The sequence below is a fragment of the Triticum urartu genome, chromosome 5A (genome assembly GCF_056163025.1).
Source record: "Triticum urartu cultivar PI428250 chromosome 5A, HENAU_Tu73, whole genome shotgun sequence".
In the NCBI taxonomy this organism is placed as follows: Eukaryota; Viridiplantae; Streptophyta; class Magnoliopsida; order Poales; family Poaceae; genus Triticum; species Triticum urartu.
Window position 1 is genome coordinate 545,721,371 of NC_141877.1, and position 12,273 is coordinate 545,733,643.

Here is a 12,273-nt window from a genome sequence, read left to right on the forward strand (position 1 = left end):
ACGGTACAAACTTTACCGCCGACGAGGTAAAACTCTGGTGCAAAAACATGGGCATCAAGCTCGATTATGCTTCCGTCTATCACCCACAAACCAACGGCCAGGTCAAACATGCAAATGGTCTTATCATGAGCGGCATTAAACCCAGAGTGGTGCGGTCCCTCAAGGAATCTAACACGCACTGGGTAGAGGAGCTCGACTCCGTGCTATGGGGGCTGCGGACCACGCCAAATCGCACCACCGGATACACACCATTTTTTATGGTGTACGGCACAGAGGCAGTTCTGCCCTGCGACATAATTCATGACTTACCTAGAGTGCGCATGTACGAAGAAAGAGAAGCCGAGCTCGATCGACAGGACAACTTGGACGCCCTGGAGGAGGAGCATGACGTGGCAAAAGCCCGTTCCGCATTTTATCAATAGCAGGCCCGAAGATATCAAAGCAGAGAAGTACGGGCCAAAAATTACAATGCTGGCGAACTAGTTCTACGCCTGCCGGATAAGAAAAAGGACAAACTCAAGCCCAAGTGGGAAAGTCCATTCATAATCGACCAAGTCCTGACTGGCGGGGCGTACCGCCTGCGAGATGCGTTGGATAATCGACTCGAGCCGAACCCGTGGAACGCCACCCGTCTCCGAAGATTCTATGCCTAGCGCCGGACTCTGTGTTCGTCTCCTTCCTCTGTCCATTTTTTGCATTTTTCTGTCTTACATTTCTCTCCTTCCCCTCTTTTCTTTTATAGCCCTTAAAGGCTCATCTAGTGACGCGCCACTCGCGCTCATTAAACCTAGGGGCTTCTTTAACAGAATCTTATTTATACGGGCTTCACGCCCAACACATGCGTCAAACTTCCGCATGTACCTTTTTTTCACCATTATATGCATCGATATGACTTAAGTTTTGGCCAAGCTGGGTTGCCTGGCTCTTGTGCTTACGCCTACATTCCCGATTGTTCGGCTAGGCGGTAAAGGGAGCACCTCTGCGATTGTTACTGCCGGGTCAGCCGGATGTGTACCTCAGACTGGGTGAAGCCGAAAGCTAGCGTTCTTAAGGGAATATTCGGTCGGTGAGATAAAATATGATCTTTTTACTCATTCTATGCGCCCCCAGATGCTTTTTTCTGCGTCTTTTTACGCAGCCCGGACATGCACTTTAGGGCATGCCTCCCAGCGAAAGGAACCCCTAACGGAACTATTCTCTCTGGAAGATGTTTCTTACTAACCATGTAATATAACATAACTAGTTAGGCACTTGTCTGATAAAGCACTAATGACCCCTACGCCTGGTCTCCACGCATACCACGGTTCTTATATAACCGCTATGGTATTCGGACACACTCCGGACCGTCAGGTCCCGAGGTTGAAGCGAAAAGGTCGGCAACGACAAACGATCTACAATCCGGCTAGAAGGCATTACACATGTCAATTCAAAATTACATAGTCATTCTGACTGATTGTATTCCTCTTCTATACCATCTAACAGGCTGTGTAATTTACAGTCCTACTGGGAATACTTCACGGCCAACTCTACTTGGTCGTATACTAAGCTCACAGGGATCTCCTTCCCGTCAGGCCCCACTGGTCCGTCCCCGGCCATGTGGTTTGGGTCAGACTTCGTAAAACGGGTTTTCACCATGGCCCAGGCTTCCCTAGCGCCTTGTCGGCAGGTTGATATCTTCCACAACCGGAAGCGCCGCCGAGCTCCCTTCAGCTTCTCCGCAAGCTCTCCAAGGCCCTCGGGCATGGAGTGGGCAGGCCATAAGGCTTGGGCAACACCTCGCATCGCCTGCCGAATTCGCTCGTGCAGTTGCATGAGTTCCGGAAGAAGGTCACCCATAGAACCGGGCATCTCCTCTGCAGGACAACCTGTGAGCATACCTACAGACATTACTCTGTTAGTCGACTTCCTCGCCGAACTCTTTTTTCAAAGTTCGTTCAAGCACTTACTAAATATGCCGCGTCGAAGCCGCTGATTCTCCTTCGTGGAGTCCGACATCTGGCCACGAACATCTTTAAGTTCGACGTCCAGCCTGGTGTTGGCATCCTGAAGATCATTCTTCTCTCGCCTCACCTTTGTCAACGTACTCTCACCGGCCTTTAGCCGGCGTAAGAGTTGTTGCTTTTCCGGATCGAGTCCGGCGCCATCTGCAACATGATTTGTCAGATTTGCACCCACACCACACAATACTAATCTTTCGAAGTGTATCTTACCTGAGGGGGTCTCTTTGGACTCCCCTGCTGCGGCTAGTGCGGCCTCTAGTTGGGCCTTGCACTTTTCCAGCTCCTGGGACAGTACAGTATTCTTCTCTGTAAGAACCTAAATATTCAATGATCCTTAAATCAGTTGCTCTAACTGTTTCAAGTCTCGGGGGCTACGGGTATATATATATTGACCAAAATTTTCTTACCCGTATGTCTTTTACATACTGCTCCGTGGCTCTGGCTAAACCATTTTGAGCGGCACGGAGGTACGCATCTCCCGAATTAAAGGCATCTAAAGCCTCTTGGGAGAAACAAGCGTCGCGTAGAACTGTCCAGCGACGCCTGTGGTTCATGGCACTCTCCACTTCAGAATTTGTGGCAGACAGCCTGTCCGCATCCTCTGTCGGAGGAGTGTCCGGTGCACGCCTTGTGCTCGCCTCCGCTTCCTGGCCAGGCGTTGGAGCCTGGCTGGTGGCGGCGCGATTGGCAAACTCTCCAGATATAGTCCGGCGAGGTCTCTTAGTTCTGAAGATAGCACGAACGTTAATATGCCCGGACAGAATAACACCAGGGAAGCAGAAGGTGCGCTATACCTTTGCGCCGGCATCTCAGTCCGGACTACATTCCTTTTTGCCCCCCGGGGCCCTGCGGCCCCTCGTTGGCTAGCCGCCGCAGGTTCGGCCTCCTGCCTCGGAAATCTCCCCTGCAAAACACGGTTGTCGTCAGAAACACCGGAATACGTGAGAGTGGAATCTCTCCCAAGGGAATGAGACTCTGGTTTCTGTCACCTGGGAGGCCGGGATTAACCCTGGGTAATCAGCCATGATGGCTACCAAGGTATTGTCCTTGCTTAGCTGATGGAACACCCTGTCGATAAGCTCCACCGATATGTCTGGATCCTCTTCGGAGTCCGGATCGAGGGACCGTTCTGGGTCCTCGGGTTGTGGAGGACGGCTGTTTATATCCTTTACCACCTGTCGCAGTTCCTATCTAACCATGGTAGTACAAAACAAATGGGCAAGCGCAGTTGTTCACTTACCCAACTTGGAGGATCGTACATAGTAAATCCGGCCTGCGGGTTGACGCGGAGGAATTCCTCCTTTTCTCCCTTGTACAAAGAGGATAAGATCTTTACTAGGGCGGCAGCTGAAGCCGGCCCCTTACGACCGTAACGGGTGGCGTCATCCTCCCCGTTGAAATTACACATGGGGTGGCCTCTATATTGAAGTGGCTGCACCCCCCGCATAATGCATGCGGCCATGACTCCAATCATGGTTAGTCCGGAATGAGCCAATAGTCTTATCCGGCCCATCAGGTAAAGGACGTCTCTGTCGCTTTCTCTCTGAGAGCTCCGCGGATGCCAGCTCAAGCGTTTCTTCAATGGAGCACTGTTGAACTCAGGGAGACCGACCCGGATAGGGTCCGGTAGCGAGACGTCATCTATATAAAACCATTCCGAAGGCCAGTCCTCGGACGCCTTCTTCGGGGTTCCAGATAGGTATCCGGTCCCGGCGATGCGCCATACTTCGGCTCCGCCCACTTGGTATATAGACCCCTCTTTAGAACGGGGCACCAGGCAGAATAACCTCTTCCACAGCGTGAAATGAGCCTCAACGCCTAAAAATAGCTCGCAAAGGGCGACGAAACACGCAATATGCAATACGGAGGCGGGCGTGAGGTTGTGCAGCTGGAGGCCGTAGAACTCCAGAAGCCCACGGAGAAATGGGTGAATTGGAAATCCCAGTCCCCTTATTAGATAGGGGACGAGGCACACCCGCTCTCCTTTAGAAGGATTGGGGGTGCTCTCCGCTTGTTTTCCGCCATTATAGATGGCGAGACCGGCTCGGACTGGGACCATGTATGCCTGAGGGAGAAATCCCTTGGCCTGAAGTGACGCTAACTCGCTGTGCGGGATGGTGCAACTCTCCCAGTCCCCGAGTTTGGGACCAGAGGGGCGAGGGGAGGAGCTGCGACGGCTGGTCATGTTGGAATGGACCTTTGCTGGAAGCGCTCTGATGATAACTCGCGGAAAGGAGAAGATGTGGTTTGGACCTAAATCCCCATCCCGTTAAATAGGCGGCTCGTTTATACGGCTAGGGGTGTGGATGTAAAAACACCCCGGCTTTTCGCATTCATTTGAACACATGGAAGACGGCCATTATTGGGCGTGGAAGCCGAGGAGCACTACATTACAAAAATCGGACATTATTCCTACAGGTACACAAGATTTGGAGAGGAACCCGCCTTGCAATGCCGAACAATCTTCGCGCCGGACTCATCGTCATTGAAGCCTGGTTTGGGGGCTATTGAGGGAGTCCTGGATTAGGGGGTGTTCGGGTAGCCGGGGTAGCCGGACTATACCTTCAGCCGGACTCCTGGACTATGAAGATACAAGATTGAAGACTTCGTCCCGTGTCCGGATGGGACTTTCCTTGGCATGGAAGGCAAGCTTGGCGATGCGGATATTCAAGATCTCCTACCATTGTAACCGACTCTATGTAACCCTAACCCTATCCGGTGTCTATATAAACCGGAGGGTTGTAGTCCGTAGGGGATCAACTCCATACACAACAATCATACCATAGGCTAGCTTCTAGGGTTTAGCCTCCTTGATCTCGTGGTAGATCTACTCATGTACTACCCATATCATCAATATTCATCAAGCAGGAGTAGGGTATTACCTCCATCGAGAGGGCCCGAACCTGGGTAAAAAACATCGTGTCCCTTGTCTCCTGTTACCATCCGGCCTTGACGCACAGTTCGGGACCCCCTACCCGAGATCCGCCGGTTTTGACACCGACATAGGGTTTTATTTCTTTTAATCCCACTTTTATCAATTTCACCATCAAGATCTAAATACTCCGATTTTTTAGAACGCCTTCTAGGTAAAGGTGGATCATATTCAGTCCCATAATTATCAAGATAATATTGCAAAACAAAGATTTAATAGGGGACACATCAATAACTTTTAGATCTTCATCATTATTTTCATAGGAACTAGAAGAACACGTTTAATAAAGGCAACTTTCATAGCACGCGTCCTAGCGGTTCTTTCCTTGCACTCATCAATGGAAATTCTCATGGCTTTGAGAGAATAGATCTAAGCTTTAAAGAATCAACATCAAGAGAAATTCTACCAACGTACCTAGCCAAATCATCAATCTTAAGCAATTTTTCTTTAATCATAGCATTAAAATTCTTTTGCAAAGAAATAAATTCTTTAATATTAGATTCAAAATCAGAAGGCATCTTATTATAATTTCCATAAGAATTGTTGTAGGAATTACCATAATTATTAGAGGGATTACTAGGATAAGGCCTAGGATTGAAATTTCCTCTATACGCGTTGTTACCAAAATTGTTCCTACCAGCAAAATTCACATCCATAGATTCATTATTATTCTCAATCAAAGTAGACAAGGGCATATCATTAGGATCAGAAGAAACACTCTTATTAGCAAATAATTTCATAAGTTCATCCATCTTTCCACTCAAAACATTAATTTCTTCTATCGCATGCACCTTTTTATTAGTAGATCTTTCAGTATGCCATTGAGAATAATTAACCATAATATTATCTAGGAGTTTAGTAGCTTCTCCTAAGGTGATTTCCATAAAAGTGCATCCTGCGGCCGAATCTAAAAGATTTCTAGAAGCAAAATTCAATCCGGCATAAAAATTTTGTATAATCATCCACAAATTTAAACCATGAGTAGGGCAATTACGTATCATTAATTTCTTCTCTCCCAAGCTTGTGAAACATTTTCATGATCAAGTTGCTTAAAATTCATAATATTGTTTCTAAGAGAGATGATCTTAGCAGGAGGAAAATACTTAGAGATAAAAGCATCTTTGCACTTGTTCCATGAATCAATACTATTTTTAGGCAAAGATGAAAACCAAGCTTTAGCACGATCTCTAAGCGAAAAAGAAAATAGCTTCAATTTAACAATATCATTATCGGCATCTTTCTTCTTTTGCATGTCACACAAATCAACGAAGCTATTAAGATGGGTAGTGGCATCTTCACTAGGAAGGCCGGAAAATGGATCTTTCATGACAAGATTCAGCAAAGCAGCATTAATTTCACAAGATTCAGTATCGGTAAGAGGAGCAATCGGAGTGCTAAGGAAATCATTATTGTTGGTATTGGTGAAGTCACACAATTTGGTATTATCTTGAGCCATCGCGACAAACAAGCAATCCAACACACGAGCAAACAAAAGGCAAACGGGCAAAAGGAGGCAAATAGAGAAAGAGAGGGAGGATAGAGAGAGAGGGCGAATAAAACGGCAAGGGTGAAGTGGGGGAGAGGAAAACGAGAGGCAAATGGCAAATAAAGTAATGCGGGAGATAGGGATTGTGATGGGTACTTGGTATGTTGACTTTTGCGCAGACTCCCCGGCAACGGCGCCAGAAATTCTTCTTGCTACCTCTTGAGCACTGCGTTGGACTTCCCCGAAGAGGATAGGATGATGCAGCAAAGTAGCATAAGTATTTCCCTCAGTTTTTGAGAACCAAGGTACCAATCCAGTAGGAGGCTACGCGCGAGTCCCTCGTACCTACACAAAAACAATAGCTCAACACAACCAACGCCCTTAGGGGTTGTCAATCCCTTCACGGTCACTTACGAAAGTGAGATCTGATAGAGATGATAAATAATATTTTTGGTATTTTTGGTATGGAGATGCAAAGTGAAAAGTAAAAGCAAAGCAATAATAAAGTGATAGAGATTGATATAATGAGAAAGAGACCCGGGGGCCATAGGTTTCACTAGTGGCTTCTCTCAAGAGCATAAGTATTCTATGGTGGGGGAACAAATTACTGTTGAGCAATTGACAGAATTGAGCATAGTTATGAGAATATCTAGGTATGATCATGTATATAGGCATCACGTCCGAGACAAGTAGACCTACTCCTGCCTGCATCTACTACTATTACTCCACTCATCGACCGCTATCCAGCATGCATCTAGAGTATTAAGTTAAAACAAAGTAACGCCTTAAGCAAGATGACATGATGTAGAGGGATAGTTTCATGCAATATGGTAAAAAAACCCATCTTGTTATCCTCGATGGCAACAATACAATACGTGCCTTGCTGCCCCTTCTGTCACTGGGAAAGGACACCGCAAAATCGAACCCAAAGCTAAGCACTTCTCCCATGGCAAGAAAAACCAATCTAGTAGGCCAAACCAAACTGATAATTTGAAGAGACTTTCAAAGATAACCAATCATACATAAAAGAATTCAGAGAAGATTCAAATATTATTCATAGATAGACTGGATCATAAACCCACAATTCATCGGTCTCAACAAACACACAGCAAAAAGAAGATTACATCGAATAGATCTCCACGAGAGAGAGGGGAGAACATTGTATTGAGATCCAAAAAGAGAGAAGAAGCCATCTAGCTACTAACTATGGACCCGTAGGTCTGAATTAAACTACTCACACTTCATTGGAGGGGCTTGGATGATGATGTAGAAGCCCTCCGTGATCGATTCCCCTCGGGCGGAGCTCCGGAACAGGCCCCAAGATGGGATCTCATGGATACAGAAAGTTGCGGCAGTGGAATTAGGTTTTTGGCTCCGTCTCTGATCGTTTGGTGGTACGTGGGTATATATAGGAGGAAGAAGTACGTCGATGGAGCAATAGGGGGCCCACGAGGGTGGAGGGCGCGCCTAGGGGGCAGGCGCGCCCCCCTACCTCGTGGCCTCATGTTAATTGGCTTGACATAGGGTCCAAGTTTCCTTAGTTGTATTCGGTGAGAAAATCACATTCCCAAAGATTTCATTCCATTTGGACTCCGTTTGATATTCCTTTTCTTCGAAACCCTAAAACAGGCAAAAAAACAGCAATTGTGGTCTGGGCCTCCGGTTAATAGGTTAGTCCCAAAAATAATATAAAAGTGGATAATAAAGCCCAATAATGTCCAAAACAGTATTTAATATAGCATGGAGCAATCAAAAATTATAGATACATTGGAGACGTATCACCTGTCGACTACCTTCGGCTTCACATTAAAGGTCTTGAGCCACAAGCCGGACTGTGGGGGAATGCGAAGAAAGGCTTCGCACATGATAATGAACGCTGAGATGTGGAGAAAGGAGTCCGGAGCTAGATCGTGAAAGTCTATCCCGTAATAGAACATGAGACCACAAACGAAGGGGTGGAGAGCGAACCTAGCCCCCGGAGGAAGTGGGAGATAAATACAACCCTCTCGCCAGATCTGGGTGTAGGAATAACCTGCCCCTTAGCAGGGAGCCTGTGGGGGATTTCCGTGATCAGGTACCTTGCCGCCCAAAGCTTCGCGATATCCTCCTCTGTGACAGAGGAGGCCACCCACCGGCCTTGAAGGCTGGGTCCGGACATGACTAGGAGGCTTGGAACAATTAAGTTGAAACCTGGGCGCTGGAGCTCGAGGTTGGATAAGTTGAGGAAGAGGTGGGCGTAGAGGAGAAGGACGGGTTTGTGCCCCTTTATAAAGGCGATGAATATCGAACGCCTCCTCGTGAGCCTTAAAACTTGCCTATTTCCTAGGAATCGTACGAACAGGACGGTTGAATTACACACGCCCGTATTGATGAAAATCCTGTAATAAGGGCACATGATCTCTGCTTTGACAAGACGTGCCAATAAAACCGCGTCTTGAAACCTGGAGCGGGAGGCTAAAAATGGTTCGAAATAAGAATCGGGCAGTGACGTGATGTCATGCTACAAAGGTTGTTAGCGGATTGGACTCATAAAATATTATACTCTCTGCGTGTGTGTGTGTGTGTGGTACTCGTTTTGCAGAGCCGGGCACGTTTTCTGTTTGAGAGCTGTTTTGGAGTATTCGGAGGAGGAACCCGCCTTGCAATGCTGAAGACAATCTGCGCGCCGGACTCATCGTCATTGAAGCCTGGTTCAGGGGCTACTGAGGGAGTCCTGGATTAAGGGGTCCTCGGGTGTTCGGGCTATGTAACATAGGCCAGACTGATGGACTATGAAGATACAAGACAGAAGACTTCCTCCCGTGTCCGGATGGGACTCTCCTTTGCATGGATGGCAAGCTTGGCGTTCAGATATGTAGATTCCTTCCTTTGTAAACCGACTCTGTACAACCCTAGGCCCCTCCGGAGTCTATATAAACCGGAGGGTTTAGTCCGTAGAGGAGATCATAATCACAATCATACAGGCTAGACTTCTAGGGTTTAGCCATTACGATCTCGTGGTAGATCAACTCTTGTAACCCTCATACTCATCAATATCAATCAAGTAGGACGTAGGGTATTGCCTCCATCAAGAGGGCCCGAACTTGGGTAAACATCGCGTCCCCTGTCTCATGTTACCATCGATCCTAGACGCATATCTCGGGACCCCTACTCGAGATCCGCCGGTTTTGACACCGACAGTGGGTCCCAGCTAGCAGGGGTAATCTTTTTTGTGCGTAATAAGGAGGCACTTCCTTGCGTGCGAAGATATAGCTGGTGGGTCCGACCTGTCAGCGGGGGGGACGTTTTTTTGCAAAATACAGAGGCCCTTCGGATGGGTCCCAGCTGTCAGGTGGAGGAATCATTATTTTGCGCGTAATAAGGAGGCATTTCCTTGCGAGCGGTCGTGGACCCAGCTGTCCGCATCTCCACGTACAGTCCACTTCTAATGGATGTCGTTCGTTGACTATGTGGACCATGCCGCGCCGAGAGCACCAGGGCGGTGGACGACGGCGAGGCCTACGAAGGGAACGACACGGAGCCAGGGAAGACAGGGCAGTTGTTTCCCACGCGGAGGGGAGTACGAGGGTTTACTGGTTCATCTGCCGTCGTCGAAGAATAACAGTAGGTGTGGGTGAGTAGAGGGATGGCCAGGCCAGGGATGGGAGTACGGTGGGGCGGTGAGGCCTGCGTGGCAGCACAGCCGGCCGCGGGAGGCTGGAGCAGGCGGTACGGCGGGCGCAGGTTTGGGCGGCTGGAGCGACAAGACCAGAGGTTGAAGACGCAGCTTGGCCGTTGGATTAACATCGAACGAAGCAATAGTCTAGTTTTGACATGAGACTTAAACACTCAATCATATCAACAAGCAACCATGCCTTTCATAATATCAACGCTAAAATAAGTTATCCCTAGCCCATTATGCTTAATCATTGATCCATTCGTGAAACACACTCGCATATTAGCTACACCCAATGCTCAAGTACGATCATAGTGCCCCTTAGTTGGTGCTTTATAAGAGAATATGGAGACTCAAATAAAAAATAAAAAATTGCATAAAGTAAAAGAAAGGCCCTTCGCAGAGGGAAGTAGGGATTTGTAGAGGTGCTAGAGTTCAAAGCAAAAAATGATAGAGATAAAAACATTTTGGGAGACATGCTTTTCCTGTCAATGAGAACTATCGAGTTGTTCGTAATACTTTCCATGCTAGATATATCATAGGCGGTTCCCAAACAGAAATTAAAGTTTATTCCTTTTTCAACCATACTTTCACTTTCCATGGCTAGCCGTATACACAGGTGCCTTCCATAGCAACACTTTCCAAGGAATTTATTATTTGACAACATAAAGTAAATTCATTTTTCATTTCAGGACTGGGCATCCCTAATACCTTTGCCTTACTCTCGTGCAATGACAAGTGAATAAACACTCATCATGAGAATAACATATCTAGCATGGAAATATATTAGCCACCCCCTACTATTTCATGAGCATCCCCAAGCATAGGCTCTTCTTACTCCTTATTCCTTCATCCATCGTAACATCACCCAAAACTTGAAAACTTCAATCACACAAAACTCAACAAAACCTTCGTGAGATCCGTTAGTATAAGAAAACAAATCACTACTATAAGTGTTGTTGCAAACCAATTCATATTTATTCTTTCATTATATCTACTGTATTCCAAATTTTCTATGGCAAAAACTCTTCAATGAAAACCATAGAATCATCAAAACAAGCACACAACGCAAAGAAAACAGAATCTGTCAAAAACAGAATAGTCTGTAGCAATCTGGATATTTCGAATACTTATGTAACTCCAAAAATTCTGAAAAATTAGGACCACATGAGAAATTTGTATATTGATCTTCTTCAAAAAAGGTATTTTATCACGCTCCTATTAAAAATGAGAATTATTTTCGTGAGCGCGAAAGTTTCTGTTTTTTAAGCAAGATCAAATCAACGATCACCCAACATAATCCTAAAGGCTTTACCTGGCACAAACACTAATTAAAACACAAAAAACACGATCATAATAGTAGCATAATTTTTCAAACACTCAAGAACATAAAGCAAAATACAAAAATAAATTTTATTCATTGGGTTGCCTCCCAACAAGCGCTATCGTTTTACGCCCTCAGCTAGGCATAAGGCAAGGATCTAAGTTTTGTCATCTTTGTTTCTAGATCCATAAGATGCCTTCATGATTGATTCATATGGTGGCCTAATTCTTGTTCTAGGGAAGTGTTCCATACCCTTCCTTAGTGGAAATTGAAATTTAATATTGCCTTCTTTCATATCAATCACGGCACCAATAGTGCGTAAAAACCGTCTACCAAGAATAATTGGACAAGACGGATTGCAATCAGCATCAAGAACAATAAAATCTATGGGCACATAATTCCTATTTGAAAGAATAAGAACATCATTAATTCTTACCATAGGCTTTTTAATAGTAGAATCCGCCAAGTGCAAATTTAGAGAACACTCTTCAATATTGGTAAGACCAAGCACATCACATAAAGATTTCGGAATTGTAGAAACACTAGCACCCAAGTCACATAAAGCAAAACACCCATAATTTTTAATCTTGACTTTGATAGTAGGTTCCCATTCATCATGCAATTTTCTAGGAATTGAAACTTGTAATTCCAATTTTTCTTCCAAAGCATTCATCAAAGCATCAACAATATGTTTAGTAAAAGCTTTATCTTGTTCATAAGCATGGGGTGAATTCATCATGGATTGCAACAAAGAAATACAATCAATCAAAGAGCAACTATCATAATTAAACTCTTTGTAATCCAAAAGAGTGGGCACGTCACTAGTTAAAGTTTTGACCTCTTCAAACCCACTTTTATCAATTTTCTCAACAAGAT